This window comes from Pan troglodytes, chromosome 1, assembly GCF_028858775.2.
Source record: "Pan troglodytes isolate AG18354 chromosome 1, NHGRI_mPanTro3-v2.0_pri, whole genome shotgun sequence".
Classification (NCBI taxonomy): Eukaryota; Metazoa; Chordata; class Mammalia; order Primates; family Hominidae; genus Pan; species Pan troglodytes.
The window spans coordinates 32,032,849-32,049,664 of record NC_072398.2 but is presented as its reverse complement, the minus strand read 5'-3'; the positions used below and the strand labels follow the sequence as shown (position 1 = coordinate 32,049,664).

General features: G+C 38.3%; 1 protein-coding gene across 30 annotated transcripts in view; it reads right to left on the bottom strand.

Moving 5' to 3' along the window:
* The window catches only part of ESRRG (estrogen related receptor gamma), a 640,701-nt gene that overhangs the window by 555,737 nt on the left and 68,148 nt on the right, over positions 1-16,816 (bottom strand). The window lies entirely within an intron of this gene.

Here is a 16,816-nt window from a genome sequence, read left to right as displayed (position 1 = left end):
AATCTGGCTAATGTTGATCATTAACAACAGCAGGGCATTCCTTAAGTGGTTTCTTAGAGGCATTCTGGGGCAGCTGGTTAAGAAATCTTGCATCTTCCAGCCAGAGTCCATGGACTAGTCACCCTTGATCACTAAAAGGGCTTTACATATCATGGGAGCTTTGATGAAAATAAATAGACCTCCTAAAGATGGACATGGAGATCCAGAGGTACCTTGCTTTCAACTTCCTTCATTCATTCTTCCTTGGTTATATCAAAATTGCATATCCTTTACCAGGCACAATGATGTACACCTGTAATCCCAGCTGGGAGGCTGAGGTGGAAGGATTGCTTGAGCCTAGAAGTTTGATACCAGCTGAGGTAACATAGCAAAATCCCATCTTAAAAAAAAAAAAAAAAAACCAGAAAGAAAAAAAGAAAAGGCTGGGCAGGGTGGCTCATGCCTGTAATCCCAGAACTTTGTGAGGCTGAGGCAGATAGATCACTTAAGGTCAGGAGTTCGAGACCAGCCTGGCCAACATGGTGAAACCCAGTTTCTACTAAAAATACAAAAATTAGCCAGGCATAGTAGTAGGTGCCTGTAATCCCAGCTGCTCAGGGGGCTGAGGCAGGAGAATCACTTGAACCTAGGAGATAGAGGTTGCAGTGAGCCGAGATTGCGCCACTGCACTCCAGCCTGGGCAACAGAGTGAGATTCTGTCCCAAAGCCAAAAAAAAAAAAAAAAAAGAAATAAAGAAAGAAAGAAATGCCTGCTGTAATGGGGTTGCAAAAACAAAATCTCAAAATGCTGTAGAAAAATTATGTCATTTGTGTTTTAGTCATTAGATGTCCATAGATTATTCAAGAATAAATATTAATACAAAAAATTGCATGTTACCAAAATGAGTTCTTGTGTTCCAAATAATTTGCATGGCATGACAAATAAATTATTGGCCTGGTTTCTAAAATGTGGTAGTTGTTTTGTTTTTTACCCTGATAGTGCAGAAGAAGAGTCCCTTTGTGTTCTTTTGCCAGCCACCAAAGGGCTGGCTATCATCATGGTTATTATCACCAGACATGGGGGCAACATGGGAAGAAGGGGTTGGCACATTTTTCTAGGAGTAAGGGCATTTGGAAACTCCATGGTGGGTCCCAATGGCACAAAGGCTCTTGTGTATGGTACTACTTTACAAGAAAGGCTCAGCCAATTCCTCAGCAGCTGTGAAGTTGTCAGCCGTGGCGTTCTTTACAAAGCTGGGTGGCTGCTTACTGCTGACATGTTTGGTTTTGAGCTCTGAAAAAAAAAAAAGCCTCACTGGAATGTTGAGCTAGGCAAAGACAGCAGATGCCCACAATGAAAAAAGCCCATTGTACATCAGGTGCTTAGGAAGTTTCTGGAAACTATTGACAAAACATGGGTATTTTTCTACTAAGTTTGCACTTAGCCATTTCAGTTGTTTTTCATCAAAATCTCTCAACTTCCCCCTCCTGTACTTGACAGCCAGATTAGAGATGATCCAATAGGCTATTGATCATACTTTCTTCTAAAGGTCCTACTGGGGGGGAGCATAAATGCTCAAGAAACCACACACTTCTCTAAGTAAGAGGCACATTTTATTTGCCTTCCTATTTAACCTCATATGGGCTTTTATTAATACCAAAACTCAGAAACGTCTTGGAAATGTCCACGTGAGGTTTGGTATAGGGATCATTTTCTGAGATTTTCTCAATTTGAGGGTCGACTCAAAAGAAAGGACAAAATATGTGTAACAATCTTCCTAGATGTTAGTCTAAGCAAAGACTACTTAACAGCATATTTCAGTATCTTCTAATGGAAGAAAAACAGTCTCCCTTCGAGGAGGTTGCAACACCAGTTCCTGGGACTAGATCTTGCCACAACTGTGTCTATTTAGGTTGTAATGACCTGAACAAAGCTAAATGTATGGCTACTGTGGTTATTATACAGGTGCCTGGCAATAAAATACTATGCCTTAGCAAATAAAGAGACATAGGAGGTGAAGAAAGGTCAAAAAAAAAAAAAACAGATGAGAAATCAGTGTCAAAAGAGGTCACTTTATGAGCTTCAAAGGGAGCTACGGTCATTGATTATAATATCACTGAAACAACACAGGCCCTGTGAGATCTGAAATTACATTTCCAGTCTGAATTTATAGAACTCACTGCAGACTCTGGTTGTGATTGTAGCACATTAATGGGAGCCTACCAAGTAAGCATGATTTAGATGGGCACAGGCAGAGGTGAATTCAGTTTTTCCTGGGTTTAGATGACTAGGTGTGCGATCAAGAAAAGTTCAGAATAGGTTTCTTCTGAAATTTAAGGGACATTGCTGGTAACAGTTAGGGGCTAGAACAAACTTTCAAAAACACAAATCTAATTATGTCAGTGTCTTGCTTACAAACCACCAATAGCCCTTTTTTTCATGCATGATGAGGTTTAGAATCCTTAGACAATAGGCAAGGCCTTTCTGGTGAGGTGTTGTTCTGAACCCCTATTAACCTCAAAGGGAAAGCATGAGGTTCAAGGGGTAGAAGAAGAGACTCAGAGCCAATAAACAAGATGTGGGGTTTCATTAGGGAATTATAGAGGGGAGAGAGTCCAGTGGTGGCTGGCTGTACAGGAGAACCACCTTATATACAGAAACAGTCCAGTGGCAGTGAGCTGCACAAGATATCCACTTTCCTACAGTCCAGTGGCAGGTTGGGCAGGAAAAAAACTGCAACCACTTGCAAACAGTATGCACTTTATATAACATTTCCACTTAACACCCTCCCCTTAATGCCCTCCACCTGGCAACCTTCATGTACCCCAAAACCAGGGCTTCAACCCCCTGTACAGCCATGGGATAGGCTGGGGCTCAGATGTTCCTCATAGACAAAGAATGAATCTCCAGGTTGGCCACTTCTGGATTCCCTCTTCAGATATGTCTGCCACACAGGGTCATTCTAAGGGTATGCCTAAGTTATTGCTCTCAGGTACATTTACACTACATGAGGCCACTAGAGTCTCCTTTTCAGATCATCTGAGTCTCCAACTATACTAAAATTCTTTCAGTTTTCCACATCCACTGTCCTCTTCCCCACATCCAGATGTCTATACAATTCTTTTCTGGCTGCAATGCCCTCTCTTTTCTAGTAAAATATTCCTTCATTCTTTCCTTGTCCCTTTTCCTTTTCATAGTAGATCCTAGGCTCACCAAACTGTATCTCCTTTTCTCCTTGGGTACACAGCTACACTGCCCTTCCCAGCTTCCCTTGCTGTCAGGTAGGTCTACATGATGGAACTCTGGCCAATGGAACATGGGTGAAAATTATATTTAACATTTCTGGTCCCTAAAATCCTTTCTTGAGATCCTCCATGTTCTCTTTCTCCCAGTGATTCCAATTCTGAGGCCCTTGGGAGTGGCCTTGGGTCCCTGAATAACTACTTGGAGCAGAAAAGCCTACTCACCAAACCCTGCAATCCATGTTAGACTGTGGCGTAAGTGAGAAATACTTTAAGACACCAAAAGGATTAGGGTGTTTGTTAGCTAGTCTACTTTGGCCAGTGCACTCAACCAGATATTATTAATTACATTTTACTTATTGTCTTTGTGGTTATTTTTATAGGTCACCATATATTATTTCTGGAAGAAGTCTGGGTATAAATAGAAACTCATGTTTATTAAAGGAAAGAATTTATACTAAAACAAAAGCAAAAGTATGCAAGACTTTTTCCACTTCTGGGCTGACTGGCTGAGTTGTCTAGAACATGGTGCCATTGATATTGTGTTGAGGGGTCCAGAAGAAAGCCCTTCTGTGGGCCCAGGCTACATTCCTTTCTCCTGAGCTGCTGTTTCTCAGATGTATGCCACCAAACATAAAGGACACAATTTACAATACTATGAGGGTAGGGGGAATTCTGGAAAGATTCTGGCCATGATGGCAGCATAGTTTTTCAATCCTTTGACTACTACACAAATAGAGCAACTAGATAACAAAACCCCAAATCCCTGACAACATTTAAAACAAAACTAGGAGACAAAGTTTCCTCTTGAAGCCCAAAATACCAGTTAATGGGGCAAATCACCAACTGCCAGAAATTCTGCATGGAATCAGCACCTGGGTGGGAAGAAGAAGGAAACAATGGGTATCTATGGACCTGAGAACAAGAGAACCCAGAAGAGCTAATAGTACTCACTGGAAAGTTCAATGGGCCACTGTGAAACAACAGCTCTCACTGGGAGGGGTTTTATCCTCTTTACCATCTGAGTACAAGGGGCACATGGGAAGGACTGAGGGAGATGGAGCAGTTTACTCCCCATGAAGTGTGCAGCCACCTGGCACCCTTCCAGCGTAAGACCCCACCAGTGAGAAACTACTGAGAGTGGCTTCACATTTGAGCCATATGGAACAAGAGTCTAAAGAAAGAGAAAGTCTTGACCAAAGTGGTTGAGGAGAAAACAGCCAGGGAATCTCAGGAAGCATCTACCATATCTACCATATTTTTAAAATGCTACACACACATGAAAAGGAAGTTCTGTGAAGTTAGTGAGATTTCCTGAATCATACCTCATTCTAAAATGTCAGAAAAATTAAGTTCACATAAAAATGAACAATGGAATAGTATCAAGGTCAAGGTCAAATCCCATAGAAAGTGATTATAATTACAAAATAGAATAAGGAGCAGAATAGCATCTTATAAAAACATGCTGAAAGCTGTTACCTATAATTTCAAAAGAAACTTAAAGACATTAAGAAATGATACAAACTACCAAAGAACATGACCATCTGATTAGAAAAGCTCATAAATAGGGAGACAGGACTGAAAAAAATGATTATAAATAAAAGAAAAACTCACTTCAGAAATGTCAACTAAACTAGAAAAAAATAAACAGAACGGATAATCTAATAATAAATATAAAGGTGAAAAGGAGGAAAACTGAAAACTCTGAAAGCAATAAAGAGATAAAAAGGATTTAAGACAACCTTGTCCAACTCACAGCCTGTGGGCCGCATGTGGCCCAGAATGACTTTGAATGTGGCCCAACACAAATTGATAAACTTTCTGAAAACACTATGAGATTTTGTTTGTTTGTTTTTAGCTCCATCAGCTATCATTAGTGTTAGTGTATTTTATGTGTGGCCCAAGATAAATCTTCTTCCAACGTGACCCAGGGAAGCCAAAAGATTGGACACCACTGAATTAAGAGAAAAAAAAATAATGAACATAGGCAAAGAAAATTGAACATATGGATAACCAGAGATTATAAGTAAGAAAGCAAGGGAAGAGAACAAATACTAATAACTATAATTCAAGAAAATGTCCTGAAGTACAAAAAATTGAAATGATATTGAAAAGCTGTGCCATATATCTGAAAATACTGACCCAAAAAAGAACAATAGCAAGACATATTCTAGTAAACTCTCTGAGTTTCTGAGCAAAAAGAATACATGGCTTATAGTATAAAGAAAATTAAACTATCATCAGACTTTCTAAAGCAAACGCTTTAGGCTAGAAGAAAATAGAGTAGCCTTCTTAATATGCTAGAAAAAAGAAAGGGGTTTTATATCCAGCAAAACTGACTTGCAAGTATGAAGGACTCAAACAAATTGTTATGAATATGGACAAGAACTTAGAGAATATTGTTTCCATAAGTCCTTTCTGAGTAGCATATTTGAGAATGAGCTTCCGATGATCAAAATAATTAGAGAGAACATCAGCATAAGGACTGGCAGTGAATATTAAGTATATAGTTACTTGTGGATTTAAGTTTAAAGGGGACTAACAGAGAGCAGGGTATCTGATGTCTCTATGCTCTGACAATGTAAATAGAGCACAACTATTTAAAAATGAAGGAAGGTGGGACAACCATATGCAAAAAATTGTTGTAATGTTTTCAATAACCACATTAGTACTAGTATTAGTATTGTCCTCCTGAGATTACTGTGCATATAATATGTGATAAAACAATGATCACTATTAGAATATTATTATTCTATTATTCCCTGTGTCCTTGAGGGTCCAGATATTTTGGGAAGGAAGGCGATCTAACTGTAATGCAGAAGAGGCTAAATAAAACTCTGTAAAAGTAAATTTGAATTGGAGTACTAATATGAACTCATAAGTTCATAAAACATAATACAATAAACTATAGATATTATAATGTAAATATAGAATAAACTATATAAAATATAAGATAATATAAACTAATAAAAACTATAAGTAAAATATAAAACTATAAAATAATAAACATTATAAGCTATAAAATAATAAAAATATATGAATAAACAAAATAAATTATAGCATATTATAGAATAACTATAGTATACTATATAATAATATACTATATATCCACAGGGATCAAACCTGAGTGTGATCCAGTCCCAGATGCCAGTTTACAAGAAATGCAGGGGACAGAGGAACATATTGAACTGCACTGTGAGCCTGAACTCAGGCTCAGGTGAACTATACTAGTTACTACATTATTATTATATAATAATTATGATATACTATATAATAACCATGGTTATTATATAATAAAGTAAGCTATAGTGTAACTATAGTATATAACTACATATAGTTTATTTTATTAGTTTATATAGTTTTTATAAGTCTCCCCTATTCTACCCTTTACAAATGTTAAGAAACAATGACCAACCCAGTACCAACGCGCATCCCTAGCACCTAGATTGTAGTCTTCAAATAATATTTCTTACCCAAAGAAAGCAGAGCTTCTTGGAGAAACTGCTGATTTCAGGTCTAGGAGGGGAAATTTATAGATATGCCTGAAGAGTCTTATATTGCTCCATGGCAGGAGAGCTATCAAAGGCTTTTAAGGCTATGACAAAAGGACTCAAGAACCAACTTGCTGTTGCCCCTGCTGGCTAATGTGGAACTGTTTGAACTTCAATAATGACTGTAGTCTTTCCAACCACCACCTATAGTCTTGCCAAAGGGATCAAACCTGAGTGTGATCCAGTCCCAGGTACCAATTTGCAGGAAATACAGGGGGCAGAGGGACATATCAAACTGCACTGTGAGTACATAATATATACAACTCAGGCTCAGAAGAACTATACAGGTCAAATGGCTCTGGACCCTCAATAGATAAATTGTAAGGAAATAAAAGGAATTAAGGAGGAACTTAATGATTAAAAGAGCATTCAAGGGCTTGTCATTTTTTAAATGGGAAAGACTAGACTAGAGTGTTTGAGGATGCACACTGGGTGACAAATGCATTTTTTAAAAATACAAAGAAATTATTATTACAATAGTATCATGATTACTTATGAAGAATACAAAGGATTATAATTGGGTAAAGCACATGAAGGGGTTTTGGGGGTGGCAAAAATTCTATCTCTTGTCCTGGCCGGCATACAATACATATATAATATGCATATATATGTATATACTTATGCAACATTAATACAATATATAAACATACAATATACTAGGCAATGCATTGTATTCATGTGGATTTCTCTATTTGTGTTTTAATTACAAAAATATATATATTTTTAAAAGACTATGAGTTTCTCACTGCCATCCAATCTCCTACTGAGAAGACAGTATAAAGCACATGGTTGAAGTGGAAAATAATGTTAGCAAATCATGACTGAAGTCATATTGTGAAGGTTCACAAATATCTTTGCAAAGTTATATTTAATTTGGAAGATAATGTAGACTCTCTTAAAAGATTTCATGAGTCCAGCAACTCCCCCTTTCCTCTGAACTTCTTAATGTCTCCACCATTTACTTGATTCTCCTATTTGGATAATTAAGATGAGAGAGCCAAAGAAATATGCTGCAAAATAAACCCTTGCTATACAAGTAGTGTCAGGCAGGTGAAGAGTGATGGGTTGGTGCCACGTTCCTGGATTCAGCCACCTTAACCCTGTTTATTGTGATTTAATAGAAATCCACTCACTGTGCCATGCATATAAAATTAAGTTTATCCTAAGATTTTTGCCTTTTCAAGCATCTAAATTCCTCAGTTTCTCAGAGAATAGGACAGGACCCAGAAGAAAAAAGTCAACTTTGAGTAATAAAATCAAAATGATATTGAACACTAGATAGATGATAGATAGATAGATGATAGATAGATAGATAGATAGATAGATAGATAGATAGATAGATAGATAGATAGAAAAAAAGGAATAAATGCCTCTGAGAATTCCTAATGCCTGAAAGCTCAAAACAAATGTACAGGAATCTTCTTGAGATTGTGGAGAAGATATTCCTTAGAAATAACTACTTTATATCCATTATTCTATTTTGAAATATATCAAACTTCCATGGGTAGTCTTTTTTTTTAGTATGTTAAATATTTTTAGTGACCACAAAGAATAATCATAAGGGATCTTATGGATTTGTGCTTTTTTTCCCCCAAAAAAAGTCTTCAGTTCTTCCATTCCAAATTATCTATCCAGGGGGATTTTCAGGAGTTAACAATGTGTAAAATGTTCCTTGTTCAAGACAAAGACAAAAATGAAGCTTTTTAAATTGCCCTTGTCACAGTTAGGATAAAACAACCTGCCTATCACCAGAGCATGATTCAACACCCTATTACCGAAGCATTACCTTCCCAATTCCTTCAGAAAGAGGTGGAGTTTGAAATCGCAAATAGATAACAAAATTTAAGCCCCCAAAGAGAGAGAGAACATGTATCAAAATAGCTAAATGCATGTAAATAAGTACTAAATTTAACAGACATGAGTAATGCAAACCTCACAGGAGCCATCTTGCCTAGGACTGCTTTCACGCTTCCAATTCAAAGGATATAAATGAGCTCCCCCCACACTTAAATATGGAATAAAAAGACAGTTGCACCGGACTATAGAAGAGGTAAGCCCAAATTCACAGAGGTTTTATTAAAAACAGGAAAAGGTCAGTCCTCTTCCCCCAAAGGAATGTCCAGGGCTTGTAGGAATTATTACTCCAAGATAGTTTCTTTATTAAATTTGCTGTGCAGAAATAGAAAAACAAGGCCAGGGGAGAACTAGAAAGACACAGAATGTCTTACTTTTGTCCAGCCTAAGCACTGCCACAATCTAAATTTAATGCCAAGATACCTCCTCTTCACTGTATCTATAAATCAGATACATGTAAAAACCTAGAGTAAATCCTTAATGAACTAAGAAATTATGCAATTAAACAATCCACTAATGATAAATATGTCATCTATGTGCTTTCCTCAAAATAAAACAAATAAGATAAATTCAGAGTATTGTCCCAGATATAACATCTGCAAAAAACCTCCCTGCTCACCAATGACATGAAACAGCCATCTACATTTTAACCTATGTTTGCTTCTAGTTAAAATCAAGCATTCGTTAATGAATTAGTTTGAGTGAATTTATAGATTGAGGGCAGCCCAGCACTGCCTTGTTTAGCAAACATTTTTCAACATGGGCAGTCACAGGGAAATCTCAAGCCCAAGTTAAGTGCCAACTTAAAATGGATTCCCGAGACACCCCTGGCGTGTGAATTAATTCTATTTGTATTAATATTTGGAATGTCACGCAGGATGCCGCAGCTGGTTTTGCATGACACTCTGGCACTCTCTCCACAGCATTTTTATCATTAAAATGACCATGTTTTAAAAGCAATGACATACCGTGTGAGAGACTTTATAAGAGTGAGAAGGATGAAAAGCTGGAAATTTCTCTATTGGCCTCTGCCTATTAAACACCCTACCTTTACAACAGCAGGACACATTTTGGTGTCAAAGAACAGGGCACTGTATTCAATTTCGGTGCAGTGAGGGGTTTGAGTAATCCTGTCTCTTTACATTTGAGATCACAGCACTTCTAGAAAAGTCAACAGAATCAGCTGCTCCAAAATAATATCCACAAGTCAGGCATACTCACACAAAAATACTCCTTGTGAGGAGGTAAGAAATTAAAATAACATCTGGCAGAGAAAAATCTGTTCTCAAGAGCTAAAACCAAAGAGGAGTGTCAGAGCTTGAGGTCTTCTCTTTGGAAAGCCTCTGCAACCAGCACTACTGGTTTTGTGGCAACAAGACAGAGCCAGTTTAGATCAGTGAAAACTAGGTACAAACGAATACCTCCCTTCAGTCTACAGTTTCAAATGTTTCTTAACATCAAACACTTTTACGGCTTGGAAATGAAAACATCACCTGGTTTGGGTTGTATTTCTTTCCCTTCCAGGATTCTGGTGAAGATGGCAATAAAACTAATATGGCTACAGAGAGCAGGAAGAATCATGAAAACAAGGATAAGGTGCACGCTACTTCATCAGCTCTTAATCAAGAAGGAACTCTAGTATGTACCTATGTGACCAGCTGTTTTCTATCTCCGTTGAGATCTAACAGCAGGATCCATTCTAGGAGAATATCTGATCTGGGACTTCGGGGTTTTATATATTGTTACCCTTCCCCTCCTCCTCCTCCTCCCTATTTAATGGGTTCTAGAAAAAGCATAGGAGATTGCAGTTTCAGCAGACAGGGAAAAGAGGGCTGATATGCTTTACATAGTTATTTTTATATTTAATCCAAGAGCAAGAGAGGACTAAGCAACCCAGCTGACTCTAAAAAGCATTTTAGGAAGTTGGCAACCGAACAAGCCACCTCCTGCTATCTCCTACTGTGAAGTAACTGTATCCAGGGTATAGATATGTTCCTCAAAGATATCAATAGCACAGATAATTAAGTTAGTGCAGCAAACTAGCTACATGCTTTGAAGTGTGGAGACAGTTGGTACGCTAACCTTTCCCTCACCTGATAGGCTAAGCCTACAATCTCCTCACACATGTTAACAATCTCGTGACCTTTAGTCTGTCCTCATTATCACATCAGTTAGGTTACCCAACCACGTGGGGCCTACCATAAAAAGGGCTGCTTATAAACTGGGATAGTGAGTTAACAGGCTCAAAGACAGACTCCACCTGGGTAGGAAGAACCTCCAACTAGAGAAGCTAAAACTCTCTAGATTAAGCTATCCTGAGGCAGAAGAGAAAGAGCACCACACGGTGGGAAGAGGGACCAGCTGACCCAGACATCATCAAACTCTGGAATACATCAGAATCATAAGAGGTGTTTCTAAGTATATCAGTTACTGGATGCAACCCTCTAGAGAGTCTTACTCAAAGCATTGGGGTAGAGACATAAAATCTGCATTTTAATGAGTATAATGGTGATTCAAAATTTGTGGTTCTCAGACTACACTTCTTGGAAAGGTAAGGACTGAAGCAAGTTTCTCAGGACTCCAGTAGTATGCACCTATTATCCAGAAACTACTAAACCCTGTGGTGCTTTATATATTTTATGTCATTTAATCTTCACCATATAAACACACACAATAAATATGTGTGTGTATATATACACAATAAATAGATATATACACACCCTATATATATATATATATTTGTAAAATACACAAAGCACAAGGGTTTAGTATATGTGCGTGTTTTTCATTATTTAATCTTCACAACATACATATATATGTTGCATGTATATATACACGTTGTATAGATGTATGTATATGTGTATATATTGTATGTGTATATATGTTGTATGTACATTACATACATATGTGTTATGTGTATGTATACATATATGTATGTATATATGTATGTTGTGAAGATTAAATGATATGTATATATGTGCATATATATAAGTACATATATGTATGTTGTGAAGAGTAAATGATGAAAAATATACACACACATATATATAATTTGATTCATTTTATAACCACAGAAACTGAGGCTGAATGATGCTAAGTAACTTGATCCACGGTCACATGCTAATAAGTGGCAAAGCCATGTGCAGAACCCAGATGTGCCCCTACCAAATGGACCCACAGAGCACCATGGAGAGAAGTCTCAAAGAAGCTGCAGTCCTTCCTGATGTGTTTTAATTCACCTGCTTTTCAGGCCTTCCCTCCACAGAAGACAAGAGTGAATGAGGCCAGGAGATTGAGAAAAGCCTGCAGCTAACAGGTACAAAATATCAGAAGTTGTCCAAAATACAGGCATTCCTTACCAAGTGTATTACAACTTGCACTAATAAATTTCAAGTAGATATCAGCCCTTAGGCACAGAGAAGCCCGCTATGAGTAAATGAAATATGGCTGTCCTCTGAATCAGAAGGGGATAAAGGACATGTGAAATGGGTCTCTTTCTATTCCACTCTCTACCCTACCCTGGTGATGCTAGACCCTGAATAAACTCCCTAAACCTCAATATATCCTGACTGGGTTTTACTCTGGGCTTTTAATGAGGAAGAAGTAGGGACAAAAAGAAGAAGAAAAAGAAATTATACTCCCTCCTATAATGCCCCAAAACAAATGTGAGAATGCCACATTTTCCTGACTCAAGTACCAGGCTTGGGGACTCTATAGCTCCTTGACAGGAAGCCCTGTTATGTTAAGAAAAAGGCAGAGGTGTTTCAACTGCTACTAGAAAGATAAATAGCCTAGGATATCCATTAATGCCCCATAAATTCTGCTGCTCAGAATGCTGATATATTTCTAGTGATTTGTGATGTTTTCCTTTCCAGCTTTTGATGGCAACTTAGGTTTCATACAATAGGCTGGTTTGGCAAAGGTAAAATGTCTAGCTATGACAAACTTAATTCCCTAGACTCAAAACCCTCAGCAGGTGTGAAAACAGCAAATCTAGTTAACTTGCCAATTCCCATAGAAATCTCCACTGGGAATATGACTTTCGATGTGGCATTTCTAGGGGAAATTCTGTTGTTAAAGGTGTTCTTGGAGAATCTCCCATGAGGCTTGCTTAGAGAAATTTTACCTATTTCTCTTTCAAACATGAGGTTTCAGTGGATCTGACCCACTCTGATGATGAAATCTAAAAGGAGAGCCTCATCTCTCTTCTGAAAATGCTGGGAAGGAGGCTTAGAGAACAGTCAACTAAAAGGTGACAGCCACAGGTGGGAGTGACCACTTCACATTTACAAGACTGAGCCACACTGGATACTGTCTGCCATTTACACAGAACCTGAAGAACAGTTCAGTCCCATATGGTTTTTGGGGAGGAAAAGACAGACATGCATGGGATCAGCTGCAGAACTGGCAAAGAGAGAGTTACACAATAGTTTTCTTTTTCTCCCTCTAGAAGCAAATATAAACCTACTTTATGATGGCAGTCCTCGTTTCCCAGAGAAGCACTTTTGCAATAATAACACCATAGAAAAAAAGCTTGAGCGACCAGGGGCATTTAGAAAAATAAAGCCTTCCCACTTCCAAGTATTGTGTTGTCATTGCCCTGTTCCTTACATTTTCTATCAGGAGCTCACCATATTCCTACATACTCCAAGACCGAAGTGCACAGTCATTGTCCCTCCCCAGTGGCGTTGCTTTGAGGAATAGCTGAATTATCATGTGGACAGTCACTCTGAATAGTGTCTGGTACATTTAGTAAGCTCTCTATAAGTCGTAGCTATTGCTATTGTTGTGCTGGTGTTGTTAAATGCGGCTCAATTAGCCACAACACACATATTACATGCCAAATATTTTTAAAGCAAATATGTGGCTTGTTTGTAGTTTTCATCTGTATTCTATATCCCATGGGGAGAATTTCTTTTTCTTTTCTTTTCTTTTTTTTTTTTTTTTTTTGAGACGGAGTCTCACTCTGTCGCCCAGGCTGGAGTGCAGTGGTGCGATCTCGGCTCACTTCAAGCTCCGCCTCCCGGGTTCACGCCATTCTCCTGCCTCAGCCTCCTGAGTAGCTGGGACTACAGGTGCCCACTAATTTTTTGTATTTTTAGTAGAGACGGGATTTCACCGTGTTAGCCAGGATGGTCTCGATCTCCTGACCTCGTGATCCACCTGCCTCGGCCTCCCAGAGTGCTGGGATTACAGGCGTTAGCCACTGAGCCTGGCCTCCCATGGGGAGAATTCTAATCATGAAAGCAGCCATTTAAAAAGGATGAAAATATTTAAGCTACCTACTTTCTCTCTTACCTTTTAAACTTTGTAAGTGTCTAGAGCAGGGCTTCTCAGCCTAGGCACTGTTGACATTTGGGGCTGGACAATTCTTTGTTGTGTGGGGGGATGCCCTGTGGACTGCATGATGTTTAGCAGCATCCCTGGGTTCTATTCACTAGATGTCAGTGGCACCCTCTTCCAGTCTTAATAATCCCAAATCTCTCCAGACATTGCCAAAATGTCCTTGGGGGACAAAATTGCCCCTAACTGAGAACCACTAGTCTGAGCCATTTTGAAATAGACGAATGAACTACAGATGTAAGTTCTCTAAAATGTGCCTCAAATGTGAGATGGTATGCTCTCACCAAGGATTTCACTTACACCACAAATAGCATTTTACTAGAAGTAAACTGAAACCCATTGCCTAACAGGAACAGTGAGATGCTTGGCACTAACAAGTTACGGTGAGCAAAATAGTCTAAACTTGTTCACATATGCAAACTCAACATTTAATTTTCTGCAAGATTACCCACAATAATTACAAAGTTTCTATAATACAGCCTTAAAAGCTTGGAACTATGAGATCCATAAGAATTGATCCTTTATCTTTTACCTTTACTGTGTACTGTGTCTGTGCAACATAGCAAATGAATGTAGGCAATATTTTCCTCTAATTTCTAGGAGTACTAAAGTGAAACTTTCCTAAAATTAAATTGATTATTAAATAATCCAATGGAGGGAAATACAGAGTCAACTCGAATGTACAAACAACACTAAGGTAAACCAAAGACCATTTTGCTTATAAGCATGTAACCTTCAACTGAACATAGGTGTTGCACATATGATAACTAATAGCTTGACACTCTAAAAGTAATGTTGAAATATTAGTTGCTGCCAGTTAATGATGGTTTGAGGACAAACAGTTGACATCTATATGACACCAGTTTGTACAGTCTGCCAGTAACATACAGTATTTTTGAGGCATTAGTAATAGATTGAATAAACTATCTACCTGGAATCTATGGTCAAATGCTGGCTAATGCCATATCAACTTGAAGATTTCAGAGCCATTATCATAAGACATAATTTCTTTGTCATAGTCTTAGAATTAACCCAGGCCAAGAAATCCAAGCTAATACACAGAGCTGTATTAGGATCTTACTTAACTGATATTAATAGAGTTCATGTGAGAGAAGACACACATTCATTTCTTCACCTTCTGATAACCACATGACTAATAAAGTCTCATTTCAAAGGGGAAAAAAAACCCCACAACACTGACACCCATATTTTGGCAAAGTATCAAGCCAATTCCCCTAAGGGTATTAGTCGCTTTGATGAAAGAATGTTGCACCATCTCCACACACACTAGATCTCATTTGGTTGTTCCTTCTCTTTCTAAGATGATGTTACTGACAGGGATTACTCTCTTATTACATGGTAAAGTGGGTAGGACTGCAGACAAACACGGGACCTAAGTTTGCAAGTACAAGGTCATTTCTCTTTGCATAGAGCTACCTCAATTCCATCTTTTGAGGAGCAGAGATTGCGATTTCCATGCTACCATGTGATCTCACAATGACAGGAAAGCCTGAGGACCCAGGAGGAAAAATAAGTGATATGCATCCTATGTGAGCCTTCAGGAGCCGCTGTGCCCTTCCCTGTCTCCTTTCTTTAATTCTTCAATTGAGGACCAAGTCAGAATCCTTGCACTATCTGGTAGCCATGGATACCACACTCAATACACAATATGATCTTAGGAGTCTTTTTTTTTTTTTTAACATCTCCAGGGGTGTTTAATCCCCTTCCTAACTTTCTTCACACTTAATCTCCAGTCCTCTCCTGCACCAACCCTCTTCCAAGACTGGAATCTCTAAGAGGTGAAACAAACCTAGATCTAGATGTCAGAAAACCAATTTCTAGTCTTCTGCTATATTTTTTTAACAAGCCGTGTCACTCTGAACAAGCCACATAATCTTGCTAAGTTCACTCAGCTGTAAAAGACAGGTAAGTTGTGACTTCATAAACTTTCACTACAAAAATATCATGTATTATTAGAAGAAATACATCGAGAAAAACAGTAGAAGGGAGGTGTTTTGCATGTTATTTAGTGGAAACGATAAGAAAACAATCATCTAATCAACAAGCACAATTATTCTCAAGCAGTTTTACTCAGAGCTGGTCACATGACCTTCTAAAGAAAAATGTAAAAAGCGATCACTTTTTCCCCCTTCCAATCATTCTTCTCCCTTCCAGCATTAAAATACCCCAATCCCTAACTTTAATCCTTCCCCTCCACATCCAGCATTTAAAAAGAATAATTGGGCAGTTCCCAGTATTTTCCCAAGAAGTACCTTAGGGCCTTTGACTAGTGGTCTAACTTCAGAGATTACACCTATGATGGTTAATACTGAGTGTCAACTTGATTGGATTCAAGGATGCAAAGTATTTATCCTGGGTGTGTCTATCAGGGTGTTGCCAAAGGAAATTAACATTTGAGTCAGTGGACTGGGAAAGGCTGACCCATCCTTAATCTGTTTGGGTACCATCTAATCAGCTGTCAGCATAGCTAGAATATAAAGAAGGCAGAAAAACACGAAAAGACTAGACTGGCCTAGCCTCCCAGTCTACATCTTTCTTCCATGGTGGATGCTTCCCGCCCTCGAACATCAGACTCCAAGTTCTTCAATTTTGGGACTGGAACTGGCTATCCTTGCTCCTCAGCTTGCAGATAGCCTATTGCGGGACCTTGTGATCATGTGAGTTAATACTTAGTAAACTACCCTTTGTATATATATAATAAAGTGTATGTATATAGATAGATAGACAGATATAGAAATAGATATATATATATATACACACATATATAGATAGCTCCTATTAGTTCTGTCCCTCTAGAGAACCCTAATACAATAATTAAACTGACT